The 17,972-nt window shown below is 37.3% G+C and overlaps 1 long non-coding RNA gene across 1 annotated transcript; it reads left to right on the top strand.

Moving 5' to 3' along the window:
- The first annotated feature begins 247 nt into the window (after nucleotides 1-247).
- LOC131381778 (uncharacterized) lies at nucleotides 248-17,697 on the top strand. Its single transcript, XR_009210718.1, has 4 exons — nucleotides 248-330; nucleotides 12,907-13,059; nucleotides 14,793-14,994; nucleotides 17,554-17,697. It is a non-coding gene; the product is annotated as an uncharacterized LOC131381778 (long non-coding RNA).
- Nucleotides 17,698-17,972: the final 275 nt, after the last annotated feature.

The raw sequence follows: 17,972 nt of genomic DNA, 5'->3' as shown, positions 1-17,972 counted from the left end.
TCTATAACAAAAGACAGATTAACAAGAGAAAAGCATATATATTTATTTAATACAAATTTTATGTGACATGGTAGCCTTCAGAAGTAAAGACCCAAAGAAACAGGGAAAACTGTATTTTTATGGACAGTCACGCAGAGAGGTATGATTACAGAACAAAAGAGTATGCTCTAATGGTAATAAACTGGGGGGACTTAAGAAGGCCTCTTTGTCCCAATGCTTCTTAATATCTCTGTGACTTTCCTTTTTCCAGGAATACAGAGGACTCCTCGGGAATGAGAGTTTTATGACATATTTTCAGGGGAGGTTTTATGGCCTGCTTCAGGAAAAACGGTACAAGTGAAATTCTTTCTATATCCTACTTCTGCTGTTTCCTCACATGCTAGGGTGCCATATTTTGGTGTAGCATGTCCTGAACTCTGTTGTTATTTCAATTTGCCTATGGCAGGATTGATGAGGTAGGACCTGTTCTAGAATAAGTGGCTCTCCTAGGTAAGAACTGGAATTATTAGGAGGGTTATCTTTTGAGGACATTTGTGATGGGTTTGCTCAGTGACTGGTGAGACCCTAGTTGTATGCTCCCAAGCTGGATTCTCTATGAGTAACACTGAAATTATTGACTACCTTAAATTCCTAGAGGGTTATTGCATTAGTCAGAGTCCTGGCAAGAAGCAGACAAAATTTTCAAACTGGGTAACTGAAGAGAGTTTAATAAAGGGTTATTTTTTTATTTAGGTGTGGGCAGAGTGTAGGAAGCCAACAAAGGATCGTTATTTCTCCTAGGCTGAAAAGGGGAAGGGGAGAGTGGGACTGGGAATCTGGAGAGGGGAGTTGTGTGGAAAGGGCTCTGACAGGAACTATAGCCTTTGGTAGAAAGATGCCACCAGTCCATGGAAACTAGGCAGGGAAGTAGAGGGGAACAAATAGCCTAATCTCTTCCTTTAATCCTCTTATCTCTTGCCAAGAGGGCAAAAGAGCCCGTTGGTCCAGTCCTCAGAGGTCAGCTTCATGGGGCAAGAACAGGGTGGAGAAAGGTAGAGAGGAGATCTAGAAAGGCAAACAAAAAGATAGGTAGTATGATTACTAAAGACATATTTCTTGGCTGTGGTCAGGGTCACAGCTTCCGTTGTGACTCACAGATGAAGTCTCTTTATCTGTGCTTCATAGAGTGTTTTAGTTAGCTTGGTTATAACTCTATCCCATTATGCAATATCATTAACATATATGTCTGTCATTCCGCTATTTGTGGGCATCCTGAGAGCAAGGGCCATGCCTTATTCATCTTTATACATGCAGTCTCTGTGTGCTTGGCCCACAGTAGACGATTAATGAATGCTTGTGGGATTATGAAGATATGAAGTCGATGGTGAACAATTATCAAAGTCCTGTAAGTAAATTGGGTAATAAGCAAATGCACAACACTCTCACTGCTCTCTAAAATGTTCTATTACATATTGGCTGATAGAGTTAGAAGATACACTTACCATTGCTACAACAAATCTCCTGATACTATGAAAATTTGATGTTCTAGTTTCATTTTCTACTTAAAGTTCATTAGTTTCAGGTTGTACTACACGTTCCATTTAATGAGCACTAGAATCTATCAACAGAGAAGGAGGAACAGCAAATGCAGGGCAAATGAGACAGCTCAGAGCCACTAGTCATCAAACTCAGTTGGCTGTCTGCGGAGTGCAATGACTTTGGGATAATACATGATGCTTTACCTTCCTGCCATTGTCACATGTGGTTCTCATTGCCAAACAGGGAGTAGAGTGTGCTAAGTCTATGAAAAAACTGTTTTCTTCTGTTTTACTTTTTGACATTTTCAAAGCACTAGATAAGGATAATTGTGGTCAGCTTGATGTATGATTGTTTTGGTTCACATAGAATCATGTGCTGAAGAATCACAGGGACTGACGGGAAAAATGTAAATGTCAAAATTTTGTTAATTACTTTAGCATGTGTTTCTTCCACATGTCTGAAAGCAAATGTAATTGAGGGTTGTGGTTTCTGGGGCATGGCCAAAAGTACAATGTGACTAACAACTGAGGAAAATATCATGGTTTATCATGTGGTAGAGGATCTGTTATTGTTTTCTTTCCCCTCCCTCACAAAGTAAAGATTTTCCAATATTTAAGGATGGTATTGGAGTATGATAGAAGAATTATAAAAATTGAATCCTGGGATTGGTATTTTTATCAGGTAAGAAAAAAACACATAAAATGCAGTTTTAAGTTCAGTGGCTGTTCCATTCCATCCTAGAGGTTTCTATTTCAAAAAGTGGATTTGCAAACAAGAAAACAGCTCTTTCAATTCTTTAAACATTTCAACAATAATAAGGGTCTTTCTCAAGCAAACAAATCTCAGGAAATTCAAATACTAGTATGAAACCATAATCTCCCTTCACCTTGTTGCTTCAAAGCCTAAAAACTATTGAGAACTCCTGAAAACCAGTGGGTGATCTGACCCCAAGGCTTCATATACTATTTCTTATTTTTATGACAGGAATTTCACAATTTCAAGGCAAGGTTAAAAAACAGTCTATTTTCTCTCTTAAGCAAGTGATCATATTGCTTTATGAACAAAGCAAAAGGCTGAGCTCACATGGATTACTCTTGAAATCTTCCTGGTTTGGGATGGACTGCAAATGCTATTAGTATATTTCCTGGTATTTTAGATGCCTATGAATTGCACAGTAATGAAATCTTTGAATAGCAAGCATCTGGTAGCCAGAGCCCACAGACTTTCCTATATTATGTGGAACCTTCTGCTAGTTTTGAGGCTCTTCTCTCGTTCTTTTACACTATACCTTTTTCTCTTTATTTCCCCACATGTTTGGGAGTCACAAGTATTTTTGTCACATTTATCACTGACTGTACATAGGTGACTAAACTGGTCACCTGCAGGTCCAGCAGGTTGTGAGAAGCAACTGGGTGATGTATATTCCCCTTTCTCTCCCATATCAAACACCACACCCCCATCCCTGCCCACTAGCCCTGTAACTGCTGACTGTAAGCTGCAGAAGCAAATGGAAAGTCTGTACTACCAGTGGATTGAGGGGTGTTGGGACTCAGAAAACAATACCCCAAATGAAGGCTTCAGAAGCAGCCTCAGAAGCAAAAGTTTTTCTCTGACCTTCTCCTGCCCTCCTGTTTCATAGTCCCACTCTCCCTGGAGGACTATCATAGAAACTAGAATCTCTTTTCTGCAAGGCAAGTCATGGAAACCAGAACGCCTTTTTCCCAAAGTCAGCCATAAAAACCTAAAGATATTACTTTAACTTCCTCCTGACATCTTTCTGTGTAAAAACTGGCCATAATTTATCTGATATGTCTTGTTTGACTGTAGGTCATAAGACCCCCATTCCAGAGAGGGTCCTGCCTCATACCTAGAAGGAAGGAATACATGCTCAAAGGGGCCAAGAAGAATACAGACAGACAGGCCTTGCTGGCTTTCCTCACTCAATCTATTAGCATGAGATCATACCCTTCTTGTCCAATCATATTTCTACACAATCATCCATACTTCATTTAACCTAAGCATAAAATGAACAATTTCTTCTGTATCTTTGGGTTTCTATTCTGAAGGCTCCTGCATATGCACGTTAAATAAATTTGTAAACCTTTTCCCCAATTAATCTACCTTTTGCAAGTTGATTTTTCATAGAAACTTGAGAGGACCAAGGGGAAAGCTCTCCCTTGGCCCCAGAAAAGGAAAGGTTCTAATGTGTTATTGAGAGTAATGTCAGACAAGAAAATCCAACTAGAGAGCAGAGGAAAGGAGGAAAGCTGGAATAGGAGTTCTAGCTTCTTTAGGGAATTGAGTATGAGCTATGAAGGGCCTGAAATATTATTCAGATACCTGCCTGTATTATCCCATATACTATTTTTTTTTTTTCCTGAAAAGAGAGTTAAAACTTACATTAAATTCCAAAAGGGTTTGGGCTACACAAACCTTTGTTGTCAAGAAACCTTATTGTCAGGAAAGTAAGTTTAGTTAATTGATATACATTTTACAAATCCAGGAGAGAAGGAGGAATGGAAGGAAGTAAGAAATAATACAGGTAGGATAAATAAGAAGAAAATAGGCATTAGAGAGATACTAGCATTTTATTCCTTTTATCAGTTACTTAATACTTGGTCTGGTGAAATGGGATCTGGGGATAGAGACCATTTCTACCAGACAATACGCATCTGTTTTAGAGATGAGACAGTGAAGGCATAGAGAAGTTGAACAACGTGTGCCAGTTCACTTAGCTAGTCAGTATCAGACAGCCGGCTTTGGGGACTGCGTTGCTCTTCATTATTCCTGGAAACCAACAAGCTCTCTTTCTCTTTCTTGATATATTTTACAAAATATATTTTTTATAAACTGGAGGATAAAGTTGCATACCAAAATATTATCTTTGGGTGTTGCGATTATGGGTGACTTGACATTTTATTCTTGTCAGCATTTTATCATAGTTATAATAAGCATAACTGAACTGCATAATAAAATAATTTTAAATTGCTTTCACCTTTCTAAGAAATTAGCTATCATGTTGCTAACTCCCTCAGGAGCAACCACATTTCTACTGAACAAAGGGCATCATCAAATAAAGGCTGTAAGAGAATTGGAAGAATTTTATATTAATTTATAATGTCCACTGCCATTATAATAAAATGCAGCTTGTTCATAGTAACTAGTGAGATTGCTTGATGAAGTCAGTGCATAAAACACAATCATATAAAAGTAATTTCAATATAAAATTATAATATTTATTCAACTAAATACATTTTATTCATCTAAATTACTATCCTTTAATATGTTTCCTGGCTGTGTCTCCATAGGCACAATGAACAGATGCTCATGGCAACTTCTGCTTTAGAAGCCTCCCAGGTAAAACTCATCATAGTGGTGATCTTCAGAGGCTGAGTCAGCCATTTGCTTATCTGCTACAAGAGAATAAATACAACTGTTTGAGAAAAATTTTTATTTTTCCATCAGTTAATCTGTTTAGTCACTCTCCGTAGAAGCTGAGCAGTTCTCCTTTGAGGCCAGGGTCTTGGTTAGGATTGTTTATTTCCAAACAAGGATCTGAAATTGAGTAAGTTTCCGCTTTCCCAAATCCCAAAGTGTAGGACGCTCCCTCAACAAACAAACTCAGGATAAGGATCTCAGGCCCTTCCTCTAGACTAAATTCTCCTTATAGATTCCGGTCTCTTCATAGAGAATGTAATCCTGGGTTGCCTCTAGGCTCTCTTCCTGAGGAAGTGACCATCTGGAGGATTTTTGGAAGGCAATTCCCTAGGCACTCAAAGTTTCATTTATGCATTAGTCCAGATCACTGAAAACATGGTACCACTTGGAATACATTATCTTGGCCTTATTTAGAAGTATTTTTCTTCAGGTTCTAATGGCAGCCCTCAGTTCTTATCAAAGGATACTGTGAAAACCACCAGCCCTCTGCCTGTGTTTCCAGGTGTCATCTACTACTTAAGCCAGAATATCCGATGCAAAATCTTACCTGATAAATTTCTTACAGAATTTGCACTACAAAAGACAATCTTGCTTGAAGTGATTTGTTGCTTTTTCTCTAATGATAAGAATAGTTGTGGATGGTGAGGATGGGGTTGGATGTCTCCAGGGGCAGGCAATATGTCTTTCTACTAAAATTATCACAGGGTCGTCAGCATTCCCAAATTGATCAGACTCAGGGAGGCTGACTCACTCTTATCAAGCTCCTCAGAGTCTGACTCGTAATCTGGAATGCCAATGTCCTCCATCTGGGGTCTGCTTTTCCTGCCATATTTAGATTTGCTGAGGAAACATAAGAAGCAGAGCCAAGAGGGATGAATAATTTAAAGAGAAATTTCTTACAGAACCTAGGACCCAGTACATTATTCCAGCCAGAAAACATGCATTTCTTTTTCATTCAAAAAAACAAATTTTTCTTTTTCTTCCCAGGACAGTGCTGGATAAAACTGCCAGCTTCAATGGCATATATATATATATATATATATATATATATATATATATATATATCAAAGATATGTATTATTTCTGTCACAACTGACAGATCACACTGTTATGGATTTCACCAATTTAAAACTCAGGGAGCAAAATTCTTTCAAGATTGGGGGGGTTGGAAAGTACACATCAATATTTTCCTTATTATAAAAAAAGATGATGTAACATTTCATCTCTTGTTACTTCCACTGCCAAAAAAAAACAAAAACAAAATACAACAAGAATGCTACAAGGAATTAAAATTTAACCATTAAACTACATAGACGTTTAGAGCTCCCATATTTGTGAAGTTTATCCCAATGTGGCCTTAAATATCCATTCTTAGATATATTTCTAGGACTATAATTTTATTTAGCCTTTTACTTTTTTTTGTTATAGTTGTTCAGTCTTCTCAAATCTTCTCTGGACAGAGGTGAGGCAAAGAATCCAAGATTCAGACAAACAAGCAAACAAACCAGCCATTCTCCCAATCCCTCTCTTTCATATATAGGAGTTTTTTATGGTCTGTTGGGTAAAAACAGAAGTACCCACTTATTCAGGTTTTCTGCTGGTCAAGTGAGAGATACCATAAATCTTTTAGTAAAATATAATTTAAATTTGAAGAACATTATTAGAAGCCAAATTCTATTCTCTAGAATGCTTAGTAAATGGAGTAGTATGGTTAACTAAATATTTTAACTGAGTTATCACTAATATTAGGTATAAATCATGTATATTACAGGTAACATGCATAATGTATATAATATATAATATATGTAGGGGTGTTTGTGTGTGTGTAATATAAATAGATCTTAGGCTGAGATCTACACAGATTCTGCAGTTGTTCCAGATAATGAATCATTGGTGAGAGCTGGGAGAAAACTAATCCTTTGGACATTTACATTCTGATTTCAATTCTAAATAATTAGAGGTTTAAAATATTAAACAGAGGTGCATATGATATGCTATGTTCTGTGTAAATTAAATAAAACAGTATGTGGTCTACATATATATAAATTCTTATTCTTTTTGTTTTGTTGCCAATTTGAAATAAAGAAGGATATATTTCTTATGGCCCATGCATATAAACGTTAACTTCCTCTTGCTGCTTCCATTTCTCTAAAAGTCTCAAGTCTCTGTTTCTAGAAGCTTCTTGAAGAAAACATTAGGAATAGATAATTCATTACATCCTTTTCCAAGTATCAATCTGTGAAACAGGGAAGAGCTGATGACCTAATACTATTAACAAAAACAAAACACCACATGTTTGATCCCATTTTGTTTTCCTATCACAGGAAACTGGGGAGGGAATCATGTTCCAGCAGTGAAGAACAAAGGCAGTTTTTTGGGGATTTACATATGCCATCTCCTACAAAGTTAAAAAATTTTCTTTTCCTGAACGACTACAATCAAGATACAAACATATACAATGGGTGAAGTGGATTAACAAGTTTGTGTCATGTTAATTATATATTTCAATAAAGTTAATTTTGGAACTAGTTTTATGAATGTAAAAAATAAATTATAAGTTAACTAAATTATATTGAGGATGCAAATAATTTTGGAAATAATTATAGGTGTAATCAGCCATTTGAAAATAAAATGAATACAATTAAACATGAATGACAAAACATGATGGCAGAAGGTCTCCATCTTGATGCTCTTTTCTTAATCCATTCAGACCACTGAGGACCCACGGACACTGGTCCAGTAACTGAAGATAATGCTGGACTCACTCTCCTGGAAAAATCATTCTATAATTTGACAGCTTCGGTTAATGAAACAATAATATCAATGAAAAATATTACATTTATTTCTTTTCTCATGGTTAGGAGTAGTCAATATAGTAATTTAGAGGATTTTTCAGGGCTGGTGACTGTCCTTAGAAGCTTAGGACCCATCCATGCCCTTTGTGTTTTCCCTGCTGGCAAAATGCATACTTTGACTTGTGACCAACAAGGGCTGCCTGTTGGAAAAAAGGAGTGGTAGAATGGAGTGAAGACATTGGTAGGAGAGGGTTATGTGTGGGCAGCATGGCCAACAATTGTCCATTTCTAAAATCAGATGGGCATGGATTCGCATTCCAACTCTGCCACTTACAAGTTGTGCAATTTTGACTAGGCTTAAAAAAATGCTATCTCTATTCCTCCAAACTTTAGATTCTTTAGATAGCAGAAGGGAGAATTATTTCTTCCTCCTGAATCATTGACCAACAACACTAACACTGATTCAGAATGTAGAATATACTCGGTGTTTATCTGCTGCAGAAAAACTTCCCTGGTATGCTAGCTCCTTTACTGAAACTATTCAGGAAAGTATCACTAAGCAAAGGAAGTTAAGAAATCATTACCATACTGTCGTCATCAATGCATTCAGGAGTTGATCTGCATTTGGTAAGGCATCTGTCTTTCCAGATTTAACACAAGCCACCCTGGCAGTGGAAAAAAATAGAAAACACCTGGATAACCAAAAGGGCCTAGGCAATCCTTTGTAATTCTTCAGACAGGGCCAACTGTATATTATTTTGCATACCCATAATAATATAATGAATAACTAGCACTGATTAAAAAAGTACGAGGAATCTTTCTGGAGCAATGCCTATAGAGGGATTGTGGAGTTTCCCCAGATTGATAGTTTGTGGTCTTCACCACTTCTGAGGAAGCCAGAGTTCACGAAGTGCTCCCACTATGCCCCACATTGACCCAGGAATTGAGCTGTGACAAAAAGTAAATTTTCTTCTAAAGAAAAAAGAGTTGGGCCAGGCGCGGTGGCTCACGCTTGTAATCCCAGCACTTTGGGAGGCCGAGGCGGGCGGATCACGAGGTCAGAAGATCGAGACCACGGTGAAACCCCGTCTCTACTAAAAATACAAAAAAAATTAGCCGGGCGTGGTGGCGGGCGCTTGTAGTCCCAGCTACTGGGAGAGGCTGAAGCAGGAGAATGGCGTGAACCCAGGAGGCGGAGCTTGCAGTGAGCCGAGATTGCGCCACAGCACTCCAGCCTGGGTGACAGAGCGAGACTCCGTCTCAGAAAAAAAAAAAAAAGAAAAAAGAGTTGAAGGATAAAAATATTTTTTCTTCCAATTCATAACTTTGAGCACTTACTATGTTCAAAGCACTATGTTAGACCACCTGGGAAGTATGGCATTGTATAAGACTCAATCTTTTTTCTCCAGGAACTTAACTAGTGGATGTGAAGGGGCCCAAAAGTAACTTTAATTCCAGGTAGAATGAGGGTAAGCAGTAGAGGTTGGTTAGAAGTTCAAAGGTGGGGCCAGGAAGTGACCTCTTAGAGTAAGAGCATAGGGAACCTTGAAGAAGTAAGTGGCATTTGAGCTAGACCTTGATAGATTATAAAATTTTGAGAGGGGAGTGGAAGAGGAAAGAAAAAGTAAGGACTTTCTTAGATGAAAGGAACAGTGTAAAAAAGGTAAGTTTTGCTCCCTTGAAGGGATATTGCCTCCATGGAGAATGCATGAGGTCAGAGACAGATGAGAGTGCAGAGCAGTCAGAGAGTTAAGAGTAATCAAGATAGATGCAGGTGACTTTCCCTTAGGCTCTCACCATTTCTGGGCAAGCAACCCCTACAATTTCCAAATGTAAGCTCTGAAATTCTGTGCCTGAGGCTTTCTGTAGTTGCCAGAACTTCTGCAGCCCATTGCAGGGAAGGCTAGAAAGATGGAAGAGTTAATGACTCTTGGAGACAGACCTAGGATAAAAATACTCTTGTTCCCTTCCCCATAGTTTGAATAATTTCGAAAAGTGTTTAGCACTGTATTCTAAGCTACAATGAGCCCTAATTACCCTTGAGGTACCCAACTTGACAACTCATCTTTTTATTGGCTTTCTTCCCATCACTGTATCATCTCCATTCCCTTATTGACACTTCCTGAAATCATCTCCCAAATAAACTATTTGCATTCACATCCCTGTCTCAGTGTCTGCTTTTGGAGGAATGCCTACTTGTGAATGTTTCATGCTTCAATTTTTTTTTTCTCCATTTGATGTATAATGGAGATCTTACTCTGAATCAGATGCTCTAGAATGATTTTTCCGCCCAGGGGAAAGAAAATGTCCTAAGGGACATTTGGCAATTTCTGGAAACATTTTTATTTGTCACAACCAGGGGAGACAAAATACTACCTGCATTTAGTGGGTAGACAGCAGGAATGCTGCTACACATACTCCAATGAACAGGATAATTTCACACAACAAAGAATTATGTGACCCAAAATGTCAACAGTGCCAAGGTTGAGAAACCTTTCTTTAGATTTATCCAGTCTAGATGACAAATTTGCAATCTGAAAATCTTTATACTTCTCACTAGTTCTAAAATGCGGCAAACTACAAAGCTGTTCATTAAGAAATATGTAATGATGGATCAATAAGGTACAAAGAGATAAAAAGATATAATCCCTAAGTTTCCACTTTATCAGAAAACAGCAATGTCTTATCACTCGAGAGCAAATATTTGACACATTTGCCTGATTATTTGACAGGTATCCTGTACAGTCATGTTCATTGAGAGGTGATCTATTACGTCTTGTTTCCATCATTGGCAAAGATATTCTATTTTCTTATCTTCTTTAATTTCCTTCATAGTGTGTTTGAGCCTTGAGTAGCTGTTAAGATAAAGCAATCCAACATTATTAAGTCCTTGGTGAGCATTTATCATACAAGTAAATTTGCAGAAAGGTGCCCTTTCTAGTTTTGAACCCGATGAAGAGCTAGATAATGTTCGAATCAGATTTTTTTAAAAAATGGATTAACATTATCCACCTCAAAAATCACAACAAACAGCAGGTTGCAAGCATATTAAGAGCATTCTTACTGAAAAGAATAAAGATTTATTGCCAACTGTGAAGGGGCAGATTTGACGACTGATAGAAAAATCACACGGCTTTGTCAGTTCACATAAATAATAATTCATCAAAGAAACGTGTTGATGAGTTCAGTCTGGTTTGAATTTAAATCATAGTGAATTCTTTGGAAACAGCTGAAGTACCTGAGCCTCATTATAAATCTTCAGTACCCTATCTAAGCATACAGACAATCCTTCTTAAGTTATATAATGAATCTTATCAAAAACAGCAAGAATATTCATGCTCAGAAATGAATAAAGGCTGACTACACTTACCTTGAGAAAAACACATCTGGGTGCTCATGAAAGTCTGATAAGTACTTCAGAAATTTGATCTGAGTTCACTTTCGCAATAGATGCTCAACAAAGTGGATAAGGGGGTCAGATGAGTGTTTACCAGACACAAAAATAACAAGGGGTGGCTGATCAACTTTCTCTGATAATTGTTGTTCAGTGAGAAAAGATAAAATGTGATATTTTCTCTGGTAAGCATTACACCCTTGGGCCACCCGAATCCAAGACTCTCTGTGCTGCCAATGAACTGATGGAATTTGACAAGCCAGTGTGTGTATCTGGCAGCCAGGTGTCTTGGTGTGGGTGAGACAGGAGCTAACAGAGTTGATACAGGGAATATTACTCCCAGATGTCCTCCAAAGGGAAAGAACAACTTTCTTTCAACAAGGACAACCTGCCCTTTCAAGATGAGTCCTATGGCATATGCACAGCGGTTAGTTAGCTCTCTGAGAAGCAGCAAAGCATCATGGGTGCCATTTTTGTCAGAAAAACAAATAAGCATTTCTAATGGGTTCTGTCCTATCCCTCAGTAAAAACCAGTGGCCTGTGTCTGGAGGTCATTCAAGGCAAACAAAAGAAAGAAATTTTCTGATGTTGGAGAGATGAAGAAGAAAGAACACAGTGAAGATACATGGTCTTGATTTTAAACTGAAGAGAAACCTAACCAAGCTAAGCCTGTCACAGTCAGTTATAGCCCTTGCTATAAATGCCTCTATGGAAAAAATACAACCAACAGTTAATGTCCCTCATGCCAGTGCTCTAATATCCATAGCCGGTCAGGTCTCAAGCTCTTTCATGTCAAATGGAAACAAGTATTAGTCTGACAATATTTTTGTTTATATTTAAGAAACTTTGGTTTTCAATATGAGTTGCATTAAGAAAGTTCTCTCAAGTTGTCAATTCCACAAATTTCTTAGCATTCTTTAGGTCTTCTGAATTCAGTAATGCAATATTTGTCTTCATAATTGATTTTATGTTTCTAGATTACACATCCTGAAAATGACACACACAATATGCCGAACTGCACTCACAAAATCTAAATCCATGGGTAACGGAACAATTTAGGGAAAACACAACAGATACTGAATAGACATATTTTATTCTATATATATTTCAAGGGAATAAACCTAAGCTGTGATTCTATGGTCCCCTAGTACTCTATCCTGTAGACAGTATCTAATAGATAAGTTTGATTTATCTCTTTTTATGAACAAAATTTGTTTTATTCATTCTATTAAATAAAATTATAATTGCTTAGCTGTCAAAAAATAAACAAATTGATATGTTTTTATTTTCCATTATTGTTTTTAGCCTTCTATCTTCTCCAAAGCAGAAGAAAGATATAACTTTCTTCTGTGAAAAACAGTTTCTATTGCAGGTTCTGGCTAAGACAGTCTGGGAGAATCCTGACAGTATTTCAGTTACTTCAAACTCATCATTTCAGGTTACATAAGTCTACCTTTCTGTAAAATTTTTGATACTATAACTTTAAAAAATTAGGTTCAACTCCTGGGGTTTAAAAACCTGTAACCAATTTAACCCAGGCAGTATTACTTTTGCATTGTTGTGTATTAAAATTTTTGTTAACTTATAAAAATATCCAAAAACATTTATAATCTTCTTTCAGGGATGAAATATGATAGATTAACTTTGCCCATATCAATCCTATTTATTTTTACATATATATATTTTATATATATATACTTTATATATATATCTTAATTTTACACTGAAGCTTGTGTCAGTTTTAAATGTATTGTCTTTCAGCTCCAAATACGTGCTTTCCTGTTCTGCTTTATGAAAATGGAACTGGACCCTGTAAACTGTTCTCCTTTGTCAGTGGGCATGACATTTGGCTTCGTCAATAGAAGACTGGTTCTGGTTTCCTATTTTTTAAATCAACTTCCGCCGCATTTTCAGGTCAGGTTTTCCCCAATCACAGGCAGCTTCTGAGAAGCTCTAGGGTCTGTGGTAGCTTCGGTTGAGCCCTTAGACTGCACCCTCTTTGAAGAGATCTGAATCTCAGTCTTGGGGAAACCCTTTCCTAAGTCTCCGGTCTCTTTATTATGTACTTTCCTTAAGCCTGGAGGTAGTAGCTGATTTTTTTGCAGCTGCATATTCTTGGCTGCTTAGAGTTCTCTTTGAGTCTTTTTAAGTTGTTAACCACATTTTACTAGTCAAATTCAATTTTTTTTTTTTTGCAACAGGATCTCACTCTGTCACCCAGGCTAGAGTGCAGTGACACGAACACAACTCACTGCAGCCTCGACCTCCTGAACTCTCTGAGGGGAAACCCTTGCTTCTACATTTTTAATTTTAAAAAGTTCCCTTTGAAATTTTATACAGTGATCCATATTTATTAAATGCTTCTAACTGATGATGAAGAAGAGACAGACACTAAGAAACTCATTCTTAAAAAGAAGCTGTTTTTGGGAGAAAAAGACTTATAGACAAGTAAATTTTATTATTAGAGTATGATACATATATATATATAAAGCAAAACAAGGCAAACTTGAGGAGTGCCAAGTAGTTCAGCACTGCTGTAATCTACAAGATGCATGTGTGTGTGTGTGTGTGTGTGTGTGTGTGTGTGTGTGTGTGTGTGTTGTGGGATGGTAACGTAAGGAGGGGAGGTGGCAGCCTTGAAAACAGTGCAAAATGAGCCTGGAGGGGTAGGCTAGCTGCAGACCAGAAAGGACTTTGCATGTCATGCTAAAAAATTTGGATTTCATTTCACAGCAACTACAAACCCAAAAAATGCAAGGGAAATTACCATATACAAGAAAGTTAAAAGTCATTTGTTTTATGCACCTTCACTATGTGGAATCCACTATTGAAGGATTTAAATAAATTCAAATACTCAGACTTGGCTTGAAGTTAAAAGAGGGGAGATGATCATATATGAAATATTTAAGTATTAGGAAGTAACAAGAAGCACTAAATTGAATGGCAAAGACCAAAATGTGCACTGGGGTCTGAAGGTGGGAGAGGTTAGAGTAATTAGGGAGAGGGTAGAACTTGGGCAGGGTCCTAGAGCACTGGAGGGACGGCATTTTAGGAAAAGATCAGAACGAGCAGCCTTTTAAACCAGGGGAAGCATGACCATAGAATGCCTTGGCAGCAGGAGGGAGCCTGAGCTGAAAGGGGATGTTGAGAGAAAAGGTTAAGATTGTAAGACAGAGCTTCTGGAAAGACAAAACTATGGCACTGTGTCTCTACCTCCCCCTTCCACAACCATACCACCTCTCTATTCCCACTGAGCCCAGAGGCAGCTCCAATTCTCTCTCAATCCATTGCTCAAGGAGTCATTTCAAATTAGGAGTTTATTCTCTAGGATACCATTATAAATTTTTGACTGCTGAATTGTTGATAATACAGATTTTTTTGATCATATAGTTGTAGATGACCGATAGAAGGGAGGATCCCCAATGTGGAAGCCAGAAAATGTTGAAATGTCCTTTTATATGTAAGTTGCATTTCAGGTGTTGAGAGGTTACATGTTTCAGCTGTTAGTTTGGAAAACATAAGGCATATTTGCATTAAATTTACATTCATTCTGTCTCCAAAAGAAGCAATGCCATAACACACCAAATGTCATAAATCAGAATGTCATACTGAAAAAGTACTGTTTCACATATCTATTTCTCCCTTAGGATATGACTGACCTCAGACACAGGAATTCAGAAATCGCACCGCCTGCCTCTTTGACATTAGGAAAACAGATACTGGCTCCCCAAACCCATGATGAAGAAAGAAGCTGGAAGAACTCTGAGAAGAGTTTTCAAGACCATGAGTGCCCTTGCCAAAACCCAATGGAAAAGTCTCTAGAGAAACAGAGGTCGTAGAAGTTTAAAGGTTTGGTTATTTTTTAAAGTTTTTACTACCTTCCCAGTAAATATTGCCTTAATTCTTCATTCTCACTAGCAAATTGTCATTTAGCACCCAATAATTCTCTTATTAAAGCCTAGAGAGAAAGTTATTATTTTCAAGGATGGGTAAATTTAACTGCCTTGCTCTCTCCCACAACTTTGCAAAGTAGTTCAGGGGACAAAGTTCTTCTCATTTTTCCCCCTGAATATATTCCTCTTTTAATGTACAACATAAAACCTTAACTACCGAGAATCAAATGTACCATAAGAGAAAAATACCTCATGGCAAAGTAATTGCACAGTGGAAACAACCTTAGACATAAGCTCTAGGCTTGGCTCTATGAGGGTGTAATTAATTCTTTGACTCTCAGAAAGCTTTTTAACCTTTTTGTTTTCTCTTTAATTAGTAAATGTGGATAAAGGGCTTCATATATATATTTTATATATATATATATATGAATACTATCAAGGTAAAATGAGATGATAGATATTGAAAGTGGTTTTCAAACATGTTTTTTATAGGAACATAAGAAATTCTTCTCTGTTATTCTAATTTACAGTTTTCCTTATGTACCCTTACGATCAAGAAATCTAGATGATGGTGTCAGAAAATACTTCCCTAATGTAATGACATAGATGCACGGTGGTATTTTCAGTGGACTGTACATTTTAGTTGCATGTACAGTGATATACCAGCCAGAAGACCAGTGATTTTCTGCATGACTGCATCTTAATCTTCACTCATTCATTTAACAAATATTTATTGAATGCCTACTATGTGCCAGGCATTGTTTTACGTACTGAAGATACTGCGTAAAGAGATGATGCGTCTTCTTTCCTGTAGCTTATATTCTAATTAGAAAAGACATAAACAAGTAAATAAGCAGTATGCCAGGTGACATTAAGTGTAACGAAGAAAAATAAAGCAGGAAACGGGAATATTAAGCAGGAGTCAGCAAACTATGGCCAACTGACCACATCTGGCCTGTTGCCTGGTTTTATAAATAAAGTTTTATTGGAACATAGCCTCAGTCATTCATTTACACTTTTCTCATTAGCTGCTTCAAGTTAAATAGTTGAAACACAGACCATCTGGTCCACAAAGCCTGATATATTTACTCTCTGGCCCTTTACAAACAAACTTGAGGTTCCTGATGTTGGCCATCGAATGCTGTTTCAAGGACTTTAACTTTTATGCTGAGTGAAACGTAATGACAATGGTGAGAGTAACTTACTCTAACTTACGTTTTAGAAGCAAAATCCTGGTGGCTGTGATGGGAATGGACTCAGAAGCAGGAGTGGAAGCTCAGGACAGTTTTGAATGTGGCCCAACACGAATTCATAAACTTTCTTAAAATGTGAGATTTTTTTGTGATTTTTTTTTTTTTTTTTTTTTTTTAGCTCATCAGCTATTGTTAATGTTAGTGTATTTCATGTGTGGCCCAAGGCAAATCTTTTTCTTCCAATGTGGCCCAGGGAATCCAAAAGATTGGACACCTCTGATTTAGATCGTGATTACAGTGATGCAGAGGAGAGAGATCATCATAGAGTAGTAAGGATGAAAATGAGGTGATAACAATAAGGATTAGTTCCCTGGATATATTTTTGAAGTTAATGCAGTGAAGGATTATGGCTTAAAGAGCTAGAAGTTTGGAATTTCCATCAACTCAAATGGGGTTGCCACTAGAGAAGCATGTTTAGGGTTGGAAATTAGCAGTTTGGTTTGTACGTAGAAGGTTTGAGATATCATGTGGCCATTGAACTAGACATGCCAACAAGGTAGGGGACTATATGAGCTCAGAATTCAGGGGTGGGGTCTAGGCCGGAGATAAAAATCTCATAGTTACCAACATACAAGTGAGGTTTAATGCCGTTAGATAGAACAAAATCATCAAGAGAACTTTTTTTTTTTTTCTCTATCCCATCTGTCACTGCTCAGGTGGCTTCTTTATTTGCTGGACTGTTTTTGCTAGAAAGAGTTTTAGGTTGTGGGGCATATGCTTTTTGTATATTTCTTGATAGCATTTTGATCCATTGTCCTGATCCTACCTTTAGCTTGAAGTAATTAGGAAATGGAGAATTTTGTTAGTTAAAAATGATATCCTGGGCCTAGTTTTGAAAAGCAAAAATCCTGTAAAATGTGTGTCTGCTTCAAGAAGTCAGAATCATTTTACCCAGGCACATTTTTCTTGGAATGGGTAAAGCAAAGAGAATAAATTACATTTATTAAATACCTACTATGTGCCAGTGATTTTACAAACAATAGTTCATTCCAGGGCTCTGTTTCTGAATTTGCAAAATTGGGAGGGAGTTACTCTAGTATTTCTATTATTTTTTTACTTTCAGATGGAAATTCAATAAGGACAGTGTCTGTCTCTTGCTATTTCAACATCTCTCATATCAGAGAAAAATTGAAAATAAAATTCCACATTAGTGCAAACACATTCCTGACTTTCATGAGTTCACTTTTAGGTCACTTCTAAATCAGTGTTCTATTTATTGGAACAGGGTGGTTCATTCCACTAATTGGTGTTCTCTTTCCAAGGCTCAGTAAAATTCCACGAAGCATCAACCTGAAGAATAACAGCCATGCAAAAAAAGCTCATCGTCACTGGTCATTAGAGAAATGCAAATTAAAACCACAGTGAGATACCATCTTATGACAGAATGGTGATTATTAAAAAGTCAGGAAACAACAGATGCTGGTGAAGCTGTGGAGAAATAAGAACACTTTTACACTGTTGGGAGTGTAAATTAGTTCAACCATTGTGGAAGACAGTGTGGCGATTCCTCAAGGATCTAGAACCAGAAATACCATTTGACTCAGCAATCCCATTACTGGGTATATACCCAAAGGATTATAAATCATTCTACTATAAAGACGCATGCACACATATGTTTATTGCAGCACTATCTACAATAGCAAAGACTTGGAATCAACTCAAATGCCCATCAATGATAGAC

The sequence above is a fragment of the Hylobates moloch genome, unplaced genomic scaffold (assembly GCF_009828535.3).
Source record: "Hylobates moloch isolate HMO894 unplaced genomic scaffold, HMol_V3 SCAFFOLD_2, whole genome shotgun sequence".
In the NCBI taxonomy this organism is placed as follows: domain Eukaryota; kingdom Metazoa; phylum Chordata; class Mammalia; order Primates; family Hylobatidae; genus Hylobates; species Hylobates moloch.
This window is presented reverse-complemented; position numbering and strand designations above follow the sequence as displayed.